Consider the following 26,767-nt stretch of genomic DNA (forward strand, 5'->3'; position numbering starts at 1 on the left):
AGTGTACATTTTTATATTTCATTTTTTTTTACAAAAATTAAACTTGTTTTTTTATTTAAACTACTATTCGTTTTTTTTTTGTTAAAAACTAATTATTCAATTAAAAACAACAGAAAAAAAAACCAGTTTCATCAATATCATCCTGAAAAAAAAAACAATATAAAAAATCATAATCTAAAAAGAATCAAAACTTTAAAAACTAGTTTCATCAACATTGAAAGAAACTAATAATTTCATTTAAAGAATACAAAAAATAGTTTCATCAACAAGATAATGAAAAAAATTACAATCTAAAGACGATACTAACTTTAAAAACCAGTTTCATCAATATTAAAATAAACGAATTATTTCATTAAAATAGGCAAAAAAAAAAATAGTTTCAACAATAACATAATAAAAAATACACAATGCCTAATAACTAAACTTTTACAAATTAACGATACTAAATTTAAAAACCAGTTTCGAACATATAAAATTTATATCAATACCTAATAATCAAACTTCTAACTTCATTCTTTATTTTGGCATTTAATTTTTTATTTGCTTGCTCAAAAATTAGAGTTAATTTAAACATACAATATGCAGCAAATATAACAAAGAGAATCACAAATTAAAATCAAAGAGAAAAAAAAGAAACAAAGAAAATTAAAGAGACAAAAGTGCAATAAAAACCATAAAAGAATAACAAAAAAAAAAACAGTGGAATGTGAGAAACCAGTTAGTAAAACAACCAAAATAAAAACAAACAAATAAAAACCAGTTTCTTGAGATAAATTAATAAAAAATTGAATAAAACTCAATTATGAACAACAATAAAAAAAAATTAATTACTTAAAAAAACCAGTTATGAAAATAATAAAATAATATGTATGTCAGAAACTGATTAATTAAAATAAAATAAAAATTGTTGTTCAAATATCATACAATAACTGGTTTTATACAAACGAAAAAATATATAATAATATCATAAAAATTGAGCAACCCCATTACAGAATAGTTAAAACATGTGAAACCAGTTTCGACATGTGAAACCAGTTTTGACGTTATAAAAAATCATAACAAAATACAAATGTTAATAATAAAGTTAATTGAAACCAATTTCATCAGACAATCAAATAAAAACATACACACACACACAAATATACAAAAAAAAAAAAAAATACTAATCACAAATATAATCAAAACAACACATAATGCCTACCAATAATTTAATAACAAAATATAAGTGTAAGTTTCCAACCTAGAAACAAAATAATAAAAAAGTAACTTGAAAAAAAATTCTAATAACATAATGAAACTATTTTTTTTATTCTTTTAATGAAATTAATAGTTTCTTTCAATGTTGATGAAACTGATTTTTAAAGTTTATATTATCTTTAGATTATAATTTTTTATATTGTTTTTTCTTCAGGATGATGTTGATGAAACTGGTTTTTTTTTTTTCTGTTGCTTTTAATGAAATAATTAGTTTTTAACAAAAAAACAAAGAAAAAAATAGTAGTTTAAATAAAAAAAAAAACAAGTTTAATTTCTGTAAAAAAAAAAATAATATCTATAGTTGAGATCATTTTTTATTTATTTTAGTATTTTATTTTTTTAAAAAAGAAAAAATAAATAAAAAGAAACACAAATTTTAAGTTTTTTATGGCATTACTCAAGACTTTTTTCCATATTTGTAAGTTTTTTAAAAAAATGTCATATTTAGTGTAATTAAGTTTTTATGCCATATATATCAAAACTTATCTTTATTTTCCCATATTTTTGTAAATAGCCCATTGGAGTTTTTAGGTGTAAAACTGCACAACTAGCCAACCTAGATATGCTATGTGTGACTGTGAGAGGGCTTTTTTCTTGGGAAATTATATTAACTTTTGTCATGTTTTTACAAAAATACTGTCAGACGGTATTTTTTACTTTTTTATTATTTTTTTATAAGTTTCATACTGCAGTATACTATGTTAAATTTTCACTGGTGTTCTACTGGTGTTTTTTAGTTGTTCCACTGTTGTTTTGAGTTGTTCCGTTTTGTATTCTACTGGTATTTTATAAAAACACAGTATTTTTGAAATTTTTTCTGTGCGACAATATTTTTGTAAGTTTTCCTAAACATTGAATTTTAAGAAAGAGAAAGAAGAAAAAAAGTTAAATAATAAAAAAAAGGATTTCGTTTCTCATTTTTGATTTAATCAATAAATAAAGAATTTTACTTTAGAAAGATTACTAATAACTATTTGGTTTAGCTTCTATGAGCTCTTTTTTAGTTTTTAGAATTAAAAAAAATCTTTCTAAAAGCGTTTGGATAAAAAATTAAAAATCTCTTTTTAATTTAAAAGTCCTTTTGAAAGAAGCTAAAATTTGTAGTTTCTCCCGAAAAAACTTTTAAGAAATTATTTTAAATTAAAATAATTTACATAATATCTAATTTACTTACAATTTTTTTTTTAATAATATATAAATAACTTAAAAAAATCATTAAAAAAATATCTCCATATAATAATATCAAAATTGTAAAAATAAGTCCAAACTTAAATTTATTTTATACTTCTAGCTATAAGCAAAAGTATACGTTTAGTCAAACAGGACCCATCTTGTAGTATAATTTTATGAAATTTATGTCAATTACAAATATTAAAAAAATATAACGTAAAATATTTTTCTCTACAGAATTTTCGATGTTAAAATTTAAAGTCCAAATAAAGCCTAACTATCTAAAATCAAAATTTTATTTTTCTGACTACAGTTTTGTTTTAAAATTTCCAACAAATTCAGTTTAGTATAAAGTTAGATTAAAGTTCTTAATTTGTTTCAATATTTAATTTACCTTTTTCTAAAAAAAAAAATTAATAGGACTGATAATTCGTAATGACACAACGACACAATTCAAAAACAATAAAACCAATAAGTTTGGATAATATATTTAATTTTCATGTCAAAATCGTATTGATATATTTAACACATTTATTTAGTGTGTATTTAATGTGTATTATAGTTAAATATAATATTTTTAAGTTTAATATTATGTGAATTATAAAAAACCTCTAAAGAATTCCATGTTAGAATTATTATAATGGACTAATACAATCATAGGTTTAATTCCATAATACACAATCATTAATTATGTGCCTAATGTTACTCATAACCATAATGGGATGGTTAGCAACTTAATTATATGTTAGAGGCACATGAGAGCACCCTTAATACTATAGTTGGCCCATTAAATTATAGTATACCGTAAAAGACCTCAAAAGCCCTATTAGTTAATAACCCCTTAGGGTTATAAGGGTAATAACATGTGTATATATATATATGTGTTATGTGTGGTAAGAGGTAATTAGAGTTTGTATGGTAAAGGCAAAAGGGGTTAGCTCCACAAGTGCTCTCTCTATTTTTTGCTCAAGGATTGGTGGTGATTCTCATGGAAGACAATGAAGGATAATGGCTCACATGGATGGTATGGGAGGTATGTGTTTTATTGTATTTGATGCTCTAAATAAATACTAGATCTTGGCTTTAATGATTATGAGTAATCGTTATTTTAACAATTGGTATCAAGAGCCAAAGTTATTGATTTTAGGGCTCAAACTTTTTCCCATAAACCCATTTTCAAATCTGAATTTTTTTTTTTTTCGGATTAATGTATTGGGAAGAGATAATATGAGATTAAATGTTGAAGAATGGGTTTTTTCTTAATATTTGGACTGTTGCTATATGATTTTATAGTAAAATATCAAGTTTTTATAAAGTTCATTAATGGAGGAAAACCCATTTTGGATTCAAAATATTTTATCTATTATTTTGTGTTTTTTGAATTAAATGGGTATTAGAAAATGATAGAGAATTAAAAATGTGACAAAACGCCTCAAACGGCGTCGAATTTGGTGACCGGATGTGGGAGATATGGCCGGATCACGAACCGGGTCGCGCCGATCCGGGTCGAGACCCACGGACCGTGAGCAAATTTGGGCGACAGGGACGACTGTAAACGACATGTCGTTTTCCTCTGTCAGGAAAAACGACATGTCGTTCGCCCTTAAGATTCAGCCCCAACCGAAGAAAAACGACACGTCGTTTTTAGCCTTTGGGAACGCTCAAAAACGACATGTCGCAGGATGGGGGATCCGATCCCGCACAAACGACATGTCGTTTCTCGACTGAGCCGGCCTCGCGAACGACGGTCGTTTGCGCGTCTACCGTGCGCACGTCGTTTGTCCGAACGACACGTCGTTTCGTCAAACGACATGTCGTACGGACACGTGTTTATTTAAAAAAAAAAAAAAAAATCTCAGGGCGCGTGGGGGCGCGGGCGTGGCCTATTTTGGGCCATTTTCCACAATTTCTCATATTTTTAATTCTACTATTATTTCTTGGCATGTCTGATACTACTTGCATGAATTTAATTCATATTTGGTTGATAATTTTAGTATTGTGGCATAAATTTTGTGATTTATTTCAACAATTAATGCTTATTTTCTTGCCTATCGTAAGATTAAGCATGGGAAATTGTTTGGTGATGAGGAACACTTAAATATTAATTTATTTAAGTATTGTATTTTCCTCCAAATAACATTGAGATCTTTATGAGTAATTAATTATCCTATCGATGATGGTTGCTTATTAAAGATGCGTAATATGGTGAAGAAAATTATTAAATATTATGAATCACAATTTATCTATCCTTTCGATAGTAAATTAATGCATTTGATTATAATATTTAATAGATTTTTCTTACCTGTGTATGAGTTCCATCTTGTTAAGTTGTGTGAGAACTACGCATGCATAATGATCATGTGTTATTTTGCGATCATTTATTTATGAGAAGAGAGCACAAATGGCATGATTATGTTATAACATGCATTTAATGGTTATTACTCTTGTTCCTCATTAGCTTTAACGATCCAAGAACCTCTGCCATGTTATTGTTGAACGGAACTAACCACGAGTAGTGGGTAAAATCTCTCGTGATGAATTTGACTCTTATGAGAGTGGATTTGGCCTTGAGAACTTATGCACCTCAGAAACCTAATAATGATACCCTTTGAAAAAGGATAGAAAGTCACATGAGGATTGGGAGCATTCCAATCGTTGTTGTCGATGCTTATGAGATATCACATGGATGAGTCCATTCATGGTAGTATTCCCCAATTAAGATTGCAAAAGATTTTCTCAATGCGATCAAGGAGAAGTACAAAAAAAAAAAAATTCTCGAAAAGTGAGAAAAATGAATGTACGACTTTGTTCCATCGGACTAATTATGATTCGATTGACATTAGATGTCACATTGACAAACTGATGGGTTGTTACCAAAAGCTCAAGGGCATGGAATTGGATCTTGGTGAGGATTACATGGTGTGGTTTGTGATGGAAACCATTCCCTCTCAATTTGATTCGATCAGATCAAGCTATAATGCTCGAAAAGGAGCAATGGGCCAGATTGAGGAGATGACTGTCATTCTTGCTAAGGAAGATGAGGACTTGATAAGGGAAAAGCAAGAAGCATGTCCATGGTAACGAACCCAAGAAATTCTCAGAAGAGAGAGTCCACTTCCAACAACTCTAGTGACCAAAGGTTTCATAAGAAGAAAGCCACCAATCCTAAGGGAAATGGACAAGCAAGCTCTTAACTGTGGTCATAAGAATGAGTTTTTCAAAGGGAAGTGCAACTTTTGTCAATGCTTCGGGCATAAGAAGGCTGATTGAAAGCTCAAGCTCACTTAGAGAAGAAAGGCGGTGACAAGTCGAAGAAGGCGAGTAGGTTGGAGAAGTATGTGTACATGGGAGACGATACTAAAGTCGGAGTTGAATTTTTGGGAATTTAATTAATTTGAATGTTTGGGTATTTTTGGAGTTGCAAGATGTTGCTTATTTACCTACAGTAGGAGGAATTTGATCTACATATCTATTTTGGATAGACTCGGTTATAGTCTTCATTTTGGAAAACTGACTTTGTATCGTGACTCTATGTTGATTGGAAATGGAATTTTGTGTGGAAACTTATATAAGCGTGATTTGCTTGGTGTTGTTCCTGTTACTTCTCCCTCTTGTCCTTCTTCTTCTTCTCTTAATGTTGTTGTTGGTTCCAAACGTGCAAGATTAGAATTGAAATCATCCATGCTTTGGCATAAACGTTTGGGCCATGTTTTTAGAGATAGAATAGAGAGATTAGTGAAAGATGGTGTACTTCAAGATCTCGATTTCTACGAATTCCTTGCATGTGTTGATTGTATAAAAGGGAAAGTTAAGCGATAAGGTTAGAAAGGGTAAGTCAAATAAGTGCACGGAATGTATTGGAGCTTATTCATGCGGCTTTTGTGGGTCCTTTGTCCCACACGCTATGAGGCGGCTATAAATACTTCATTACCTTCATTGATGATTTTTTTCAGGATATGGTCATATTGAGCTCATTCGTGAGAAGTCTGAATCTTTAAATGCCTTAAGATTTTCAAGACGAATGTTGAGCTTCAAAAGGGAAAGAAGATTAAAGTTGTCAATTCTGATAGAGGTGAAGAGTATTATGGGCGTTATGATGAAACTAGAAGGAACCCCGAGTAGTTTGCCAGATACTTGCACGAACGTGGCATTGATGCAAGATATATATAATGCCAGGTACACCCCAGCAGAATGAAATTGCTGAAAGAAGAAATCATACACTTCTTGATATGGTACGTTGTATGTTAATTCATTCTAGCTTACCAGATTTTTTATGGGGTGAGGGATTAAGGACTGCTGCTTATATCTTGAATCAAGTGCCTAGCAAGTCGGTTCCAAAGACGCCATACGAGTTGTGGTCTGGCAAGAAATCGATTTTGTGTTATTTTTCACGTTTGGGGATGCAAAGCTGAGGTAAGGCCTTATAACCCTAAATCTAAGAAGGCTGAATCCGAATACAATCGATGGGAGTTTTGTAGGCTACACTATTGGTTCAAGAGGTTCTAAGTTCTATTGTCCCTCTCACACCACCGGGGTGATGGAATCAAGCAAGGCTGTCTATTTTGAGGATGAATTTGGTTCAAATTAAGGGTCGAGGAAATTGTATTCGGGGAAGAGTGTGTCTATGTCCACCTGCTGTTGCTTAAAGCAATCTAATCTCTTAATGACCCTGTGATTGAACGAGTTCCAACTGCTCATGGTGAACTTTAAGATCCAGTACAAGATGAAAATCTTGATTTGAGGGGGACGATGAGGTTGTGGTGAGAAGATCACAAAGAGCACAGCAGAGCTGTTATTCTGATGACTATCTTGTACATATGCGGGAACATGAGTTTAATGTGGGAGATGATTACGAGCAGTCATTTTACCGAAGCGGTGAATAGTCCTAAATGCATTGTGGGTGGATGCAATGAAAGAAGAATTGAGTTCTATGTCACAAAATAAAGTTTGGGTGTTGGTTGAACTACCCAAAGGTTGTAGACCCATCAGGTGCAAATGGGTGTATAAGATCAAACGTGACTCAAATGGGCAAGTAGAGAGGTGCAAGGCTCGACTTGTGGCTAAAGGCTATAGTCAGAGAGAGGACATTGATTTCAAAGAAACTTTTTCGCCTATTTCCACCAAAGATTCGTTGCGAATCATTATGGCTATAATTGTCTATTTTGATCTAGAACTCAAACAAATGGATGTAATGAGCGCATGCTTGAATGGTAACCTATACGAGGATGTACATGACTCAACTTGTAGGTTTTGAGAAGTACGGCGAAGAACACATGGTTTGCAGCTCAAGAAGTAGATATATGGGCTTAGACGAAGCATCGAGACAATGGTATCTCAAGTTTGATATGATTTTCAGTGGGAGAATGTGGTGGATCAATGTAAATACATGAAGGTCGATTGGGAGCGATTTTATTTTCTTAGTATTGTATGTTGATGACATCCCGATTGCATCTAATAATTCGACACATTGGGCGAGACAAAACAACTCTTATTAGATTTTTTGACATGAAAGACCTTGGCGATGCTTCTTATGTGCTTGGGATTCAAATCCTTCAAGATAGGGCCAATGGTATTCTTCTTTTGTCTCAGAAAACTTACATTGATCAAATCTTGAAAAGATTCAACATGCATTCATGTTCTTTTGGGAAGGCACTGATAGTGAAGGGTGACAAGTTCTCAAAGGCCCAATGTCCACACAATAATAAAGAGAGAGATGAAATAAAAGTTGTTCCTTATGCGTCAACTTGTTAGGTAGCCTTATGTATGTTCAAGTATGCACACGCCACGATATTGATGTTGTTGTTAGCGTGTTGGGTAGGTACTTGAGTGATCCGGACTTAGCCATTGGAAAGCGACTAAGAAGGTCATGCGGTATCTTCGAGGGTACCAAAGGATAATATGTTGACCTATTAGCGAGGCGACACTGCGGATATAGTTGAGTTCGGTGACGGCGATCATGCGGGATGCGTGGACGATAAAAGGGTCCACTTCAGGCTACATTCATATGATGGCTGGAGGAGCTGTATCGTGGAAAAGTGTCAAGCAGACACTCACAGCTTTATCCGCGATAGAGGCATAGTATATGGCGTGTTATGAGGCTACTTGTCAGGCAATATGGTTGCAGAATTTCATTTCAGCACTAGATGTTGTAGCCTTTATCACGAGGCCGCTGAAATTATATTGTGATAATTAACGACGGTGGCTTTCTCTAAGAACAACAGAAGTACTTCTCGCTCAAGCATATTGACATAAAGTACTATTTAGTTAAAGAGAAAGTTACAGAGTCTCTTATTTCCATTGAATACACGCCTAGCATTTAGCATGTTAACGGACCCCATTTTAACGAAAGGCTTACCCATATGTGTATTTTTGGAGCATGTTGCTCGAATGGGATTGTTGGAAGCCTAGCTTGTTAAGCTCAGTGGGAGTTTGTTATTTATGTATTGAACATGCTAGTATTTTGTACGGATTGCTTATGGCTTGTGTTTTAGAACATGCATTATGATACTGAAGTCACTTCTTTATAGTTGTTACATATGTATGCTTATACATATATGTTGTTGTTCAAGGAAGTGACAGGTACAAAACGAGATGAATGCGCATAATCTCAATTTTGTCGTACCTCATGCATGTTTAGTTTGATTGTTAATGATTGTTAATAGATAAATGTCTTCAAGGTCAATTCATACATAATACATGTATCCTGTCGATATGATATTATGTACGTCTTAATTGGTTACCTTATGTGCGATAGACATTATTATGGTGGCGTGATTGTATTGTCCAAGTGGGAGAATGTTAGAATTATTATAATGGACTAATACAATCATAGGTTTAATTCCATAATACACAATCATTAATTATGTGCCTAATGTTACTCATAACCATAATGGGATGGTTAGCAACTTAATTATATGTTAGAGGCACATGAGAGCACCCTTAATACTATAGTTGGCCCATTAAATTATAGTATACCGTAAAAGACCTCAAAAGCCCTATTAGTTAATAACCCCTTAGGGTTATAAGGGTAATAACATGTGTATATATATATATGTGTTATGTGTGGTAAGAGGTAATTAGAGTTTGTATGGTAAAGGCAAAAGGGGTTAGCTCCACAAGTGCTCTCTCTATTTTTTGCTCAAGGATTGGTGGTGATTCTCATGGAAGACAATGAAGGATAATGGCTCACATGGATGGTATGGGAGGTATGTGTTTTATTGTATTTGATGCTCTAAATAAATACTAGATCTTGGCTTTAATGATTATGAGTAATCGTTATTTTAACATTCCAACTATATATACATAAAAAAATGCCTCTAAAAGTTCTTTTATTCTCATTCTCTGAATATAAAAAAAATTAAAAATTATGAATCTTGCAGTAATATTAGTGTTTATTTACATATGTTAATGGTGTTACTTTTGTGTTGTGTTAATATGTTTAATTGTGTGTTAAATATATTAGTTTTGCGTTTACGTCACAAATTTGTTTAACATATTTTTATGTTGTGTCGTGTCATTTTTTTAAGAAATTGTATCATGTTCATGCTAAGAATTTAGAGATGACGAAGGAAATTACATTATATACTTAATTTTTATTTTTTATTTTAATTTTTATCTTTCTTTTTTTCAATAAATTTTTACTTTTCTTGTATTAGTCCTTAATTTATATCCAATTTTATAAGTTATATTTTTATTATGTGTATTTTAATAAGTTATGTAAAATTATGTTTGGTAATTTGATTATAAAATAGGGTATTTATAAAATAAACTTATTTTACATTTATATTTGATTAATGTGTAATAAGAGAGATTGTAATTTCCATATATCTCATAATTTTTTTAATTTAAATTGATGTATTTCTGTTTTAGGCTGTTTACGTCAAGAAAAGAATGACTGTTGAAAGAACATGGCAAATTTATATAGTGATGAAGCTGTTGCTACGGAGAAAGGTTCTGGAAGTTGATTGAAGCTCTCTTCTCTGATCCAGTCCCTGCAATGCTAATTGAGGACGCTTTTGCTAGATCTGTTACGGAGGATTTTAACATTTAGATAAAATCGAGTTTAGTAGCTTCTGTTTCGTTTCCTGGAAAAATTAATATGCATGTTTTATCAGCTATTCTAAGACTAGGCATATATCTCTTTTGTTCTATGGTTTCATCATTCACATTTTGTCTTTCTTTACAGCTTGACCTTCCAGTGTCGTTGCCTTGTCTTCTTCACATAACAATGTGTTCAGCTCTTTGCAATGACTAATCTTACAGTGCAATCCAGACGAAGGGACTTATGAAAAAATTGGCGACTCAACTGAAGTGACTCTCCATGTGGTGGCAAAAAAGGTTGCTATATATTGTACTTATTAAAACCATTTTAATCCTTCTCTGCTGTAGGTTGCTTTTCCGGGCTTCGATTTGCCTTCTTCTTTGAATATTACTGAGAAGCATGAGCCTCCATCATACTGCAATCACCATTGGGGGAATCAGTTAAAAAAGGTTTATACTTCAAACTTGTTTGAGAACCCTTCTTTTCTGTACTCTCATTATTTCTTCAGAGTTCTGAGCATTTTTAGGAGCAGGATTATGTATTTTATTGTGATCCAAACTTGCAAACAAGCACTAAATGAGTGAAACTGCTTAAATCTTTCTTCTCATAAAGCATGCTATCAAGGAAAAACAGAGCCATATCTCGTTGAACATTTTGATATTTGCCGTCTGATGAAAAAAGTACCATTTCTAGATGTCTATGGTAGAATTCACTTGTGATCGGAAAATGATGAGTGTTCTTTGTAGCCGAATTCAGCTTCAAATATATATATATTTATAGATATATTTTTAGAAGGTGCTGATCCTGACAATATCATTTCGAGGTGCAAATGTTTTATGCTATGATGATGGTTCTTCTGCTTCCCTGTATAGTGGTTTGTGTGATTTACTTGTTTATTTGTTTTTGCTCATTAAGCATTATCTATTGGCTGCTTAGGTTGTTTAAATATCTTATTTAATTTAAGAGATCGTATAGTGAGTGTATAGCAAACACATTAACATTATTATTCAATAAGCGATATAAGGTTTTTATAAATTACACAAGAAATAACATATTATGCTAGTCTGATTTCTTAGCAGTAACATTTATGGAGTTTTTTCTTCTTTCTCTACCTGAAGAAAATAATTATTATCTAATGTGTACTTGAGCAGATATATGAAAGCAACGTTTAGTTACTGTTTGATTTAGCCTATAGTCATCTTGGTTTTGTTTTAAAAATAAATAATTAAATAAATATGCTCTCTGATTTTGTCTATTTATTTTTCATTATGAACCTGATTGAAACGTAGGTATATTTAACTATGTTTGTTGCTAACTCAACACATTTCTTTTATATTTGATTAATCTCAATTTTTTTTTTATTACTTCTTTTTATGTATGTGGATACTCCTTGCTAGTAATTACATGATTCCACAAATTTCATTAGATTTTTAGTTAGGAAACATACCAATTTGAAATGGATCCTCTGTTTAGCTGCAATTGGTCTTTGTGTATTCTTAAATAATAATTCAAGTCCTATAATTTAGAAATAGATCAAATTGATAAAACATACTTAATTTTGATCAAACAATATTTCATTATGACTAAATCTGAAGTACTCGTTTGACCAGATGTGATGTTCCTTTCAAAAATTGAGCTTAGGGTATCAATTTGATGAAAAATTGTATGACCAAAATTAAGCTTAGAGTATTAATTTGATCCATTTTGTAAAATACACGGGCCAATTACGTATTTGTGCTAAACACAGGAGCCAATTGCGTATTTGCGCTAAACACAGGAGTCAATTGCATATTTGCGCTAAACACAGGAGCCAATTGTGTGTTTGCGCTACACATGAGCCAATTGCGTATTTGCACTAAACACAGGTGCCAATTGCTTATTTGCGCTAAACACAGGAGCCAATTGCTTATTTGCGCTAAATGCAGGAGCCAATTGCATATTTGCGCTAAACACATGAGCCAATTTTGTATTTGCGCTAAACACATGAGCCGATTTTGTATTTGTGGTAAACACATGAGCCAATTTCGTATTTGTGCTAAACACAGGAGCCAATTTTGTATTTACGCTAAACACAAGAGCCAATTTCATATTTGCACTAACACATGAGCCAATTTTGTCTTTACACTAAACACATGAGCCAATTTTGTCTTTGCGCTAAACATAGGAGCTGATTGCGTGTGCTCTAAACACAGGGTCCAATCACGTATTCACGCTAAATACAGGGGCTAGTCGCACATTTGTGTTAAACACAAAGGTCAATTGTATATTTGTGCTAAACACAGGTCAATTGTGTATTTGCGCTAAACATACGAGTCAATCGTGTATTTGCACTGAACACAAAGGCCAATTGCATATTAGAGTAGGGCTAATTTAAATATTCCCTGTAACTTTTATGGTAACTTTGTAAGGTTGGAATGCTTGACCCACCAAGAGCAAAAGTGAGAAATGCTATGCTTTTGTATGACTGTTCGCATACGCGTAATTGTTGTCATACGGGATGACAAGGTAACTTAAGGGTGGTTTTCTTTTCTATGCAATTTGATTTTTGTAATGTATGCGCTTATTTCAACGCACACATATATCATATATGTATGTACAATACATGTATGCAAACAAAGCTGAGTAGTTCTAATTTGTACGTGTATATTATATTTACAATTCTTTTATTATGATTTATGTGTATACACAATACAATGAATAAGGTGACATATCACACTCAGACAAACGATGGTCTTGTTTTATGTGTGGAGGTCTAGAACTGCAATCTATAGATGCTGCCTCACTAATTTATAAACAAATTAAGTCAAAAGTTGAATCATTTTTCTGTAAGATTGGAGCATTTGATGACATTGTAGACCTTACTGGACACTCTTACACTACTTCTGAGTTTGAAGAATTACCACCATTGTTGCAAACATGGGTACTCTTCACTAAGTATACTGTCCTCAGATTTTATTAGTAGCTTTCATAGAAGATATAGTTTCGCACCAAGCTATAAATATGTGTGTGCCGTGCTAGGTTGACTTATATTTTTCGGGCTTTTTAAAATACAGATTGTGTCATATTAGGCCATAAAAAAAATATGAGCCGTGTCGTGCCATAGAAAAATATGGATTGTGCCATGTCGTGCAACAATTTTATAAGGTAGGCCCGGCACGACCCGCAAGCTCGACAGTTTAGTGTTGTGCTTTATTCAGGTTGGCCTCTTTTTCTTAAATAGACCAACTTATTTTCTTATACTAGCTCAAATTCGTGCTTAATATTTTTGTTTTTTTTATTGCAGTTGATGAGTTAATTACTAAAATATGTGTATTTTATAATTTTAATTACTTTCACATCTTTTTTCAAGAATAGCTACACACAATCATATAAAAACTAGTAAACAACCCGCGCTTCGCGGTGGATGTTTAATTTTTTTTTAAAAAAAAAATTATATATAAAATAAATTATAACTTTTAAGTTAATGATAATTAAGTAATAAATTACTATTTTTTCATATAAGTTTACTTAAATGTACAAACGGGCCGACTCGACCCATATTTATCAAATCTCTAATAGAAGTCTGACACGACCTGTATAATAATATGTCATGCTTGGGCCCTATTTTGAGGGTCAAGCTTAACAAAACCAATAACATAAATTGTTCGTACTGAGTCCACGCCTCAGTTGGGCTTTAGCGGCCGGGATAGTTGTTAGTAATTAACATTTAGTTAATACTATTTTATTTTTTAAAAATTTAAATGAATTATATTTAAATCAAATAAATATGTGTTAGTTTCTTAAGCATAAAATTTAGATTGAAGTAGCATAACTTTTTTGAAAATTAATAACCAAAAGGTCTTATATATTCATCATATCATTGTTGATTAAAAGTAAAGTAAATATACAATACATTTTCACGTTTAATATCTATTTGCAAAATTTCAAAAAATATATATCTATTTGTACTTTTATATTTCTAATAACATTTAGTACACAATAAAAATAGTAAACAAAACTCATAAAAATCAAAGTAGTCGATTCATTATGATATATTATTGTATGATATATTATGAATTTTATATGTATGTTATTCTTAAGGTCTTATATATTATGAAAATTAATAACCAAAAGGTCTTATATATTCATCATATCATTGTTGATTAAAAGTAAAGTAAATATACAATACATTTTCACGTTTAATATCTATTTGCAAAATTTCAAAAAATATATATCTATTTGCACTTTTATATTTCTAATAACATTTAGTACACAATAAAAATAGTAAACAAAACTCATAAAAATCAAAGTAGTCGATTCATTATGATATATTATTGTATGATATATTATGAATTTTATATGTATGTTATTCTTAAGGTCTTATATATTATGAAAATTAATAACCAAAAGGTCTTATATATTCATCATATCATTGTTGATTAAAAGTAAAGTAAATATACAATACATTTTCACGTTTAATATCTATTTGCAAAATTTCAAAAAATATATATCTATTTGCACTTTTATATTTCTAATAACATTTAGTACACAATAAAAATAGTAAACAAAACTCATAAAAATCAAAGTAGTCGATTCATTATGATATATTATTGTATGATATATTATGAATTTTATATGTATGTTATTCTTAAGGTTAGGAGACCACCAATAATTTCATCAACACTAAAGCTTTAACCTTGCACTCTTGTTCTCTATGAACTCTACATACCATTGGACCTACAAAAATTTAAGAAAAATATAGAAAAGGTTAGCCTCAAGCCCTTATCCTAATATACATTATAAATACAAAAAAAAAAAAAAAATCAAAAAAAAAAAAAAACAATTAATAGCAGCTAAGTGGCTGACAAAAAATAATAAAATTGCATTTAGAATACAACCAGAGTAGATAAGCATTATATATATAGGGTAATACTATGGTAGGACCTAGCAAAAGTTTCCTAACGGTAGGAAACTTTTTTTTTTTACCGTTGATTTTAGATCTTGTGGTTATTATTATAAGGTATATACTCTTATTATAGGACTGCTTGTATATAATTAAAACTTTATACATATTATAATAATATTTAATAATATATTTATTTTAAAAAATAAAATAATATTAATAATTAAAAAATTTATTAAACTTAATTTTTTAATTATTATTATTATCTTCTAAAATTAATTTAAATTATTTTTATATAGATATTTGTTTTCAAAAGTTCCTCTGATATAGGCTCACTTGAATGATTTTAGATGCTCTTTAATTGGAACCGTACCAACTTGTTTCTCCTAAACTCAATTTTTTTGGCAGAAAAAATAATATCTAACTAAATTAATTAAATTTTTTTTTGATAAGTGGCGTCTCAAAAGAGCAACCAAACAACAAGATAAAAACTATTTAAAAAACAGTTAATAACACTAGAACTACGGATAGCCTAAAAGCAAAACAAATAAAAAACTAGGTGTAAACATAAAAACACCATGAGTAAATTATGAAAAGCCAAAAAATGAGAAGGAAAAAAAAGGAGTTTAGAAAAAATAATTCTTTTTTAAAAATAAATACCAATATAAAAATAATTCAAAGTAACTTTTTAAAAAATAATAATTCAAAAAAAAAATATAATTTTTTTAATTATTAATATTATTTTTTTTAAAAAAATAAAATTAAATATTATGATAATATATTTAAAGTTTTAATTGTATACAAGCAGTCCTATCGTAAGAGTATACACCTTACATCATAATAATGACATGATCTAAAATCAATGGTCAAAAAAAGTTTCCTACCGGTAGGGAACTTTTGCTAGGTCCTACCATAGTCTTGCCCTATATATATATTAATTATTATAATGCAGGGAGAAAATTAAAAATATCAATTATATATATGAGTTATTATTTAATGGTAACATTAAAAATGCAACTATAATAATTACATTTTTATATGGCCTGCTATAACAGGTTTGTAATAGGTCAAAATTCTATTTTTAGACTCAAAATAATTATAATTAATTATAGGATAAATACCATTTTAGACCATGTGTTTTGTAAAGTTACCAGTTTGACCCTTTGTTTTGTTAAATGACAAAATAGACCCTGTATTTTTCAAAATGGTAAAAATAGGACCCTGAGCTCAATTTTTTAACAATTTTATTTTTTATTATAAATAACTTTAAGATACTTTCTAACACGAACAGATACAGAAAATATAACTATTTTTGTCATAAGATCTCTAGATCAAATTATTATTAAGTTTTATTTTCACAAAAAATCAGTTCAGGGTCCTATTTATTCAATTTTAGAAAATATAGGGTCTATTTTGTCATTTAACAAAATAGAGGGTCTAATTGGTAACTTTTGTAAAATATAGGATCTAAAATAGTATTTACCCTTAATTATATACTTAAAATAAATTAATTTTTTAATTAAAATATTTAATAAGACATTTTTCACAACTAATGTTTATAAATATTTTTTATTTTTTATTTATAAATAAATAAATAAAATAAAGTTAGTATCAGGTTGCAGCTAATTTATTAATTATTTTTATTTAATTTCTAAATTAATCATAACCGTTTAACAATGATCCAACAATTAAAATAAATGTAACCATTATGGTTATATATTTGATGTAACCATTAAAACTTTCTCCATATATATAATTAGAAAAAAAGCTTAGTATGGGATAACTACTAGTCAACTATCGGTATGACTCTCTATGAAATACTTTATGGTAAAAAATGTAGATCACATATCTATTGGGATGAAATATCTAATGACCGCATACTTAGAATATTTGATGATTATACTTTATTATATATGTTGTGGACCCTATTTTTAAGAAATAAGTATTAGGGTTATAATTTCTTAATTTTGGAGATTTTATTAAACTCTAGAGGTATTATATATGTCATATGTGAAATTTATTTTTTTTATAATTTTTGCTCGGTAGCGATGAAAAATGCGACGGATGGCCGATAGAGTCACATAGGTTAGTTTAGAACCTTTTATCAAGTGTGTCCGTCATTATTTATATTTAGAATATTGGGTTTAGGCGGGATTATTTTTTTGAGCCATTTTACTCCTAAGTCTTAGGGTTTCTTAACCTTTAAGTAAGAGACAATTTTGGAATTACCCAAGAGGTTTTAAATTTGTCTTATAGTGGGATTGTAAATAAATTTATTTAGTTTATTTAAGCTCAAGTTAATGAATTAGGATAAACATTAAGAAAATAAAGCATACACATATAGCTCTCTCTCTCTCTCTCTCTCTCTCTCTCTCTCTCTCTCTCTCTCTCTCTCTCTCTCTCTCTCTCTCTCTCTCTCTCTCTCTCTCTCTCTCCGGAGAAAACAACCATTTTCTTCAAGCAATTCTCAGGGATTTAGCAAGAATTCAAGGAAATTTTAAGAATTAAGCCAAGGTAAAGCCCTAGTACTCATTTCTTTTAAGTTTTAGTTAGTTCAAGCTTGCTTTTCGGGAATTGGTTATGTTCAAACCCTAAGTTTTAAGGGGTTGTTTTCTGAGCTAATTCTGGGTTGATTGTTGTTTATTTGTGCCGGTTTTGTTTGTTGTGGATGGTGTTGAGCAAGTTTGAGTTCAAGAACTCAAACTTGGCTCACTAATGGTGAATTTATTTGCATGTTGTTTTAGATACTTTTGGGTTGTGTGTTATCTTTAGAATACCCCAAATTGATGTTCTGAAAAGTTTGGTAGCTTCTAGTTCAGGTAGAAGCAAGTTTTGGTAGCTTTTGGTTCAAGCCCTTACTGCCCAGAATTAGGTCCCTGGTGTAAGCTTCCTTGAAGGTTAGCTTTGGCTTAGTAAGCTTCCCTGAAAGTTAGCTTCCACATAGCAAGCTTCCCTGAAGGTGAGCTTCCGTATTTGTGGGGCTTCCATGCAGGGTTTACCAAGAAGGTCAATTTTAGTATTTTGGCCATAACTTTTCACTTGTGTGTCTATTTCAGTTGTTCTCTATACCGTTTCAAAGCTCTTGAGAAGCTCTATAGCATGGGTTTTATTTTAGAGCAAAATAAGTAGGTAGATTGGTGAAAAATCCTTGTTTCTATTTGTGTTTTAAAGAAGTGTTCTAGAGTTTACACTTATCAATTTTATATTGTGACATAGGGCCTCCGTTCAGCACGTGAATTTCCATTAAGGTTGACTAGCACACTTGAATCATGAAACGTGGTAAGATTAACATAAGATATGTATATGTATATGTGTATGTATGTAAAATGCATGTTGTATTATATAATTTATATACTACCAACACTAGTACAATAGCGGTACAAAGTGCATTGGTACAGTATAATGTTATGAATTGATATCATAGTGGTGCAACCATAGTGTCAGGTCAGTAGTACGAGCATAATATTGGGTTTGACTAGAATCTAATTCAATAAAGTATCAATTGACGCTATCATAGCGGTACAAGCATAGTAGAAAGTCGGTAGTACGAGCATAGTACTGATTAAGAGTAATATCATGGTCAATTGTACTTTTGGGTATTATTAATGCTATCAATTGACGCTATCATAGCGGTACGAGCATAGTACCAAGCCGACAACACAATTATAATGCTAGTAGTGGTTGATATCATGATCGATAGTATCAAATGTTAAGAACGTTCTTGATGCATCTGAAGCCTTGTAAATAGGTGTATGGGCACCTAGACACAAGTCGGTATTATGTGTTGGGTTTTATGCCCTAAATAAAATCCATTTCAATATAATCATATTTACTTATTAATAAAGATCAGAAATAACATTTTATGTTGCATGGTTCACATGATTTATTTCATGATTATATATATAATGTATGAATTCTATTTAAGTCCAGAACATATGAATTTATTAATGATTATAGTGTTGTCAGCACAGTGGAATATAATCTTAATTATATGTTCGAAAGTTTATTCCCTAATTTGTCAGTTCACTGGATTTAGACTGACATGATCATTAGCGATAGGTATTCTTACACCTTGGATAAGTGTTATGTCCTTTCCAGGGCATTGGCAAAGTTTACCAGTATCGGATGTATGGAGTATACATCGGAAGGGACCGATATTGAACTTTGATTAGATATGTTAAAATTTACTGTAATATCTATTCAATTCAATATCACATGTTGATCCTAGATCAAATGATCTTAATCCTGATATGATTAGGTTTGATCTCAAGAGTACTATACATGTTCTTTGATTTGTTAGTTAAGCCTACTTTTGGGTCAGGGTGATACGTACATTTTGGGAACATGATAGTATAATTGAGTGGGAGCGCTAACATAAATATGGAGTCTATAACTTCTATAGGAATTTAGAAGTGAAACGATGATATCCTTCGAGCTTGGCTAAACAGAGATAAATGGTGGAGATCTCATTTCACTTTGCTGAAATATCATTTATACAGAGCTAAGTGTTTTAAGGATAAAATATATTGAAGGTGTAAAGGTAACTTAGTGCCTATTCAATGTAGATCATTTATTAGAGGGTCATTGATCAAATTAGGATTATAACAATGGATAACTAATGACGTATCTATATCGTGGAACATATAGAGCGTTCTATATGACTGAGAGTGCAATTCCAAGTTCTAAGTGTGGATTCAATAAGGAATTAATAAGTTAGGGAATTTACTTGGTAAATTCAGTTCGACTTATTGGAAGCTCGGTTATATAGACCCATGGTCCCCATACTAGTTGAGACCATACTGCTTGTAAGACTCAGTTAATTGATTTTGTTTAATCAATTATAATTCTAAAGTTAGACTATGTCTAGTTTATGAATTTTCACTAAGCAAGGGCGAAATTGTAAAGAAAAGAGATTCTAGGTTTATTTATTAATTAAGATACTTTATATGTCTAAATTAATAAATATATTAAATGGCAATATTATTTAATAATTATTTTTAGTTATTAAATAATTAGAATTGACATTTAAATGGTTAAATTGGAAAATTGGCATTTTTGAGAAAATGGGAATGAAAAATAACAAAATGGGAAAGTTGTAAAGTGAGGCCCAATTTCCTTATATGGTCGGCCACTATGCAAGCTTTTACCATTTTATTTTTCCATTATTTTAATGCCATACAATTCTAACCTAAACCTAGATGGCATTCTATAAATAGAAAGTGTTGGCTTCAGGAAACTCATGACTTGCACATTGTTTCTTTCAGAGAAAGCCATAGCCACTTTCCTCTCCCTTTTCTTCTCTTCAAATTTTGAAATTCCTTGAGTGATAGAGTAGTGCCCACACACATCAAGTGGTATCTTAATCATAGTGTGTAAGACTGTAGGAGAATCCAAACAACAAGAAGGAGAATCAACATCAAAGGAAGGAGAGTAATAGATCCAGATTCAGATCTTGATTATGCTCTGCTATAGAAAGGAATCAAGGGGTAGAGATCTGAATGGAAGGAGTCATTATATTCCGCTGCATCCAATGTAAGGTTTTCTTAAACTCTTATGTGTTTATTTCATTGTTTTAGAATTCATATTAGGATGTTAATAAAACATACTTGGTAGTAAATCTAGATCTTGGTAAAATATATCAAACATTATGTTATATGCTCTGTGCTTATGATGGATCCCTACGCATGTGTATTGACTACCGAGAACCAAATAAACTGACTATCAAGAACAAATACCCATTACATAGTAATGATGACTTATTCGATCAACTTCAAGGGAAGACGGACTTCTCAAAGATTAATCTCTGATCGGGCTATCAAAAGTTGAGAATCTGAGAGGAGGACATTCCAACACTACTTTCCGCACTAGGTACGGGCACTATGAATTCCTGGTTATGTCTTTTGGACTAACCAATGCTCCAGTAACTTTTATCGATTTAATGATAGGGTCTTCAAGGATGTTCTCGATATATGTGTTATTGTATTTATCGATGAGATCCTTGTGTACTCTCAATCAGAAGCAGAACACGAGCAACATCTCTAGATGGTTTTGTAGTGATTACGAGAAAATAAACTGTATGCCAAGTTCAAAAAGTGTGAGTTTTGGCTATCTCAGATGTCTTTTCTCGGACACATTGTCAGTAAAGATGGGATCAAAGTTGATCCAGGAAAGATTGGATCTGTCAGGGATTGGCCGAGACCAAAGATAGTTATAGAAGTCAGAAGTTTCCTGGGTTTGGCTGGTTATTACCGTCGGTTTGTTGAGGGATTTTCTAAGATCTCAATACCCGTAACCGAACTTGCTAAAAACAATCAGCAATTTTTGTGGACAGATAAGTGTGAAGCAAGCGTTCAGGATTTAAAACAGAGATTGATCACAGCTATGATATTAGCCCTACCATCTGATAAAGAAAAGTTCGTGGTTTACTGTGATACATATAGACAGGGTTTGGGCTGTGTACTAATGCAGGACGATCGGGTCATCACTTATGCCTCCCATCAGTTAGAGGAATATGAACAATGATACCCAATGCATGATCTAGAACTTGCCGCGGTAGTTTTTGCTTTAAAGATTTGGTGGCATTATCTCTACAGATAAAAGTGTGAGATTTATATCAACCATAGGAGCCTCAAATATTTCTTTACTCAAAAAGATTTGAATATGAGGTAGAGACGTTGGTTGGAGTTGGTTAAGGATTACGACTGTGAAATCCTTTACCATCCTGGGAAGGCCAATGTGGTGGCTGATGCCCTGAGCAGAAAAGGGTCCTGGGCAGATAACTAGTATGGTTAAGATTTCACCTCAGCTAGCAGATGACATGGTCAGATCTGGCATTGAGTTTGTTGTAGGCAAACTCCATAATTTAACATTGCAATATGATCTGTTAAATAGAGTAAGCTGCTCGGTTAACTGATCCAAAACTGGTAAAGATCCGAGAAGAGGTTTTAGCTGGTTAAGCTAAAGATTTTGCGGTGTCAGGTAACGGGATGCTGCTGTACAAAACTAGAGTTTGTGTTCTAGGTAGTGCGGAACTTAGAAATGAGATTCTCGAGGAAGCTCATACCACTCCTTACTCACTGCATCATGGCACTACCAAGATGTATCAAGATTTAAGACCTTACAACTGGTGGTGCGGGATGAAGAAAGATATGGTGGAATTTGTATCCCAGTATTTAACTTGTCAACAGATTAAGGCTGAACATCAGAAACCTGTAGGATTGTTGCAGCCACTGACGCTTCCTGAATGGAAGTGGGACATGTCACCATGGATTTCATGGTTGGGTTACCTAGAACCACGAGAATGTACGATTCTATTTCGGTTGTGGTAGATTAATTTACAAAATCTGCACATTTTCTATGGGTAAAAAGAACCTTTACAGTGGATTAGTACGCAGAATTATACGTGAATTAAATAGTAAGATTACATGGGGCTCTGAAGTCCATTATATCGGATAGAGATCCGAAGTTCACCTCAAAATTTTGACAGAGTCTTAAATGAGCCATGGGTACCAAACTGAAGTTCAGTACAACTTTCCATCCTCAGACTGATGGATAATCCGAAAGGACAATCTAGATACTGGAAGATATGTTACGTGGCTGTGTGATGGATTTCGAAGGCTCTTGAAGCAAGTACCTGCCGCTGATTGAGTTTTCATACAACACCAGTTATTAGAGTACTACAGGGATGGCTCCCTATGAGTTGTTGTATGTAAGGAAGTGCATATCTTCAATTCACTGGGATGAAACTGGAGAAAAGAAATACTTAGGTCCGGAGTCGGTGCAACAGATCAATGAGGCTATAGAAAAGATCAAGGCCAGAATGCTTGCCTCTCAGAGTAGGCAAAAGAGTTATGCAGATCTGAAATGCAGACATATATAATTTTAGGTAGGAGATCATGTATTCATACGAGTGTCTCCGATGAAGGGGATCAGACCTTTTGGGAAATGGGCAAGTTATGCCCTAGGTTTATAGGGCCTTTCAAGATTCTCGAAAAGGTTGGACTGGTAGCATATTGTCTAGCCTTGCCTCCAGCACTTTCAGCAGTCCATAACGTGTTTCACGTCTCTATGTTATGGAAATACATTTTTGATCCTACTCATGTGCTGAGTTATGAGAACTTAGAGCTTCAACCAGATCTATTGACGAAGAACAACCAGTTCAGATCTTAGATAGGAAAGATAAAGTCTTTTGAAACAAGACCATGACTTTTGTCAAGGTACTCTGGAGAAACAGTAAGGTGGAGGAAGCCACGTGGGAGTTGGAGTCTGACATGAGGCCTCAATATCTAGAGCTGTTCAGGTTAGATTTTGAGGACGAAATCCTTTTAACGGGGGGATAATTGTAAGGACCGCTTAACTTTAATATGATAAATTAGCAGATAATTAGGGCTTAATTATGAAATTAGATTATTAATTATGATTTATGAATTTATAAAGATTTATTTGAATTCAGGGTGTATTATTTATGCTATATATAAAAATTCACGTTTTTCATATTTTATTCCCGACAACATTGAAACGTGGCGTTTGGCCAATAGAATCACATTTTAGTAGTTTAGTAATAGCGGGGCAACCTAGATAGGCATTGGGAATGTCGAGAATAGTCAGGGTTTAAGAAATGACCATTTTACCCCTAGCCACTTTACTAGTTAAGCTTTATGGGAAGGGCATCTTTTGTCATTTTGACTTGGGTTTAGGTGGCTGGTTTTTAGTGTGGCAGCTGGCAACTCTTTGATAAAATAGTTTAATTTTATCTTTCATTTAGTGGAATATGGAAAATAGAAAGAAATTAAGAAAAATCAAGAAAGTCATTTTCTCTCCAACTCTCTCTTTCTCAAGCTCCCTAGAAGCAGCAAGGATTAGGGATTTTTTAGCTTCATTTTTGGGTAATCAAGCAAGTATTTGGTGTTTCCAATTCAAGGTATAATCCCTTAGGTGGCATTTGGTTGGAGGTAATGGAATGGAATGGAATGGAAAGGAAACAATTTTTATTCCATTCCTTTGTTTGGCTGCAATTTAAAGTATTGGAATATCATTCCAATGGAATGGCCTTTCCACCATTTTGGTGGAATGACTATTCCATTTTCAAATGGAAGGAAAGACCATTCCAATGCAAGATTTAAAAAATTTTAATAATTTGTTATCAATTTTTTATGCACTTTAAATTTTATTCCATTCTATTCCTATTCCAATTCCCATTCCTATTTCTCCCAACCAAATGCCACCTTAGTGCCTTTCTCCTTGATTTCTTAAGCTCAAAGTTAAGTTATTGCATGAATTTGTGAATTAGGATTCTGTGGTTGTTGAAGTGTGTTTGATTTGTGTTCTGGTGTTATGTTGATGTTATTTAAGCTCTGTTATGTTTGATTTGTGAGTTGTTGTGGTGATTGAGCAATGTTTGAGTTTATGAACTCAAGCTTTGCTCTTTAATGGTGGATTTTGATTTTGGATGTTTTGGGTTGTTTTATTGCTTGGAATATGTTTGTTGTAACCTAAATAGGTATTCTGGAAGTTATTGTGAAGTTTGGAATTGATTTGAGTTGTCAGGAGGTTTTGGGTCTTTCCTGAACTGAATTGGTCGACCGGTTTAGTGGTACCTGTAGGAACTGGAATTTCGGTTGGTCCCTAAGAAACCCCATAGAACCGGTCTTCCGGTTGGGGAACCGGTCTGCTTTAGGGTATTGCCATGTTATCCATCGATAGGGAAACTTTTAGTTTTAATTTTATGTCCCCAAAAAGTGATTTAGCGTGTCACTCACAAGTTTTATGAATAATGTGATTTAGGGGCCTGTAAATCGTCGAGCAGCGGTTCCACTCAACTTGGCCGGCACACCTGAATTCAAAAGTGAGGTAAGATTAGTATAATGATATGCATACGTGTTTACATGTTTAGCGTACATATTTATTAAGCCTGCTAGATTGCGTTGATAGCGGTATCAGTATACGTAGAGTTATATTGGATACCGATAGATGTATGTTTGGCTTAGATACTGATCGAAGCTATCACATTAGTACGGCTAGGGTATGACTAGCGTACCGAGTATAAGCTGATATTATTGTCGATAGTACTGTCGTACGAACGTTCTAAACTTAGTATTGTGTGTGACACGGGGATAGGGTTATGGTTGGGTGTATGGGCGCCTAATTATAATTCGAGTTATAGTTATGTTATTGATTTTGCTTTTCTTAAAGAGTCTGTCGACTCACAGATATTATTTTCATGTGTAGGTAAGGGCAAAGCAAAGATTGAGCAGCTGTGAGAGCGAGCAGATGAAGATTGTACATGTCGGGGCGGTTGGACCTGGACCGTACAATCTTTGGGACAGCTGGTTGTATTTTTTCTAGTCGCTAGGCGAAAACTTTTGTATTACGCACTGTGTAACAGTTGTAAATATTTTGTAAATGGAATCTGAATTATATATATGTTATTTATTTTAGTATTTATAAGTAATTAAATAAAGTTTTAATTATACACGATTTTCAATAAACTCGTTGATTAGTGACGAGCTACACATTTAAGTTAAAATCACGATAACATGCCTAAACTAGTAGGGTGTTACATCGCCCAAGGCAGGGACGAAGACATGGATCCCCGACTTGGGGAAATAAATACCAATGTTTGGCCAATTGAAGAATTAGAAGAAGTGGAAATCAATCCAGATATCCCAACTAGGAATCTCAAGATCGGTAAAGGCTTGCTGCTCGAAATAAAATTAGCCTTAACAAAATTTCTGAGAGCAAACCTTGACGTTTTTTCCTGGTCACTTGAGGATATGGTTGGTATTTACCCCACTATCATGTCTCACGCCCTGAACATCGATCTAAACTTTCATCCCATCCAGCAAAAGAGAAGACTACTGGACAAAGAGCGTGCACATGCACTGAAAGAGAGGTAGAAAGGCTACGCATAAACGAATTCATCATTGAAGCTTTCTACCTAGCTTGGGTGGCTAACCCTGTACTAGTACCCAAGCCAAAAAAAAAAATGGTGAGTGTGTATCGATTTCAGTAACCTCAACAAAGCAAGTCCCAAAAATTGTTTTCACTCCCAAGAATTGATCAACTCGTGGATGCAATAGCTAGACATGAAATCTTGAGCTTTATGGATGCCTATTTGGGGTATAACAAAATCAGAATGCATCCACCTGACCAAGAACATACAAGTTCCTGAATAGATATGGGTCTATACCACTATAAAGTGATGCCGTTCGGTCTGAAGAAGGCTGGGGCTACCTATCAAAGGCTAGTAAACAAAATGTTCAAAAACCCGGTCGGATGGAATATGGAAGTATACATGAATGACATGCTCGTCAAATCCAGGAAGGCTGGGGGGCACATAGAGGATCTGGGTGAATGCTTCAAAATCCTCAAAAAATACAACATGAAACTCACTCCCTTAAAGTGTTCCTTCGGGGTCA

At 32.4% G+C, this 26,767-nt stretch overlaps 1 long non-coding RNA gene across 1 annotated transcript; it reads left to right on the forward strand.

Annotated features, from left to right (window-relative positions):
- The first annotated feature begins 17,387 nt into the window (after window positions 1-17,387).
- On the forward strand, window positions 17,388-25,819 carry LOC133032666 (uncharacterized). The gene is made up of 4 exons (XR_009685255.1): window positions 17,388-17,864; window positions 18,567-18,629; window positions 25,134-25,199; window positions 25,578-25,819. It is a non-coding gene; the product is annotated as an uncharacterized LOC133032666 (long non-coding RNA).
- Window positions 25,820-26,767: the final 948 nt, after the last annotated feature.

This window comes from Cannabis sativa, chromosome X (genome assembly GCF_029168945.1).
Source record: "Cannabis sativa cultivar Pink pepper isolate KNU-18-1 chromosome X, ASM2916894v1, whole genome shotgun sequence".
NCBI classification, from domain to species: domain Eukaryota; kingdom Viridiplantae; phylum Streptophyta; class Magnoliopsida; order Rosales; family Cannabaceae; genus Cannabis; species Cannabis sativa.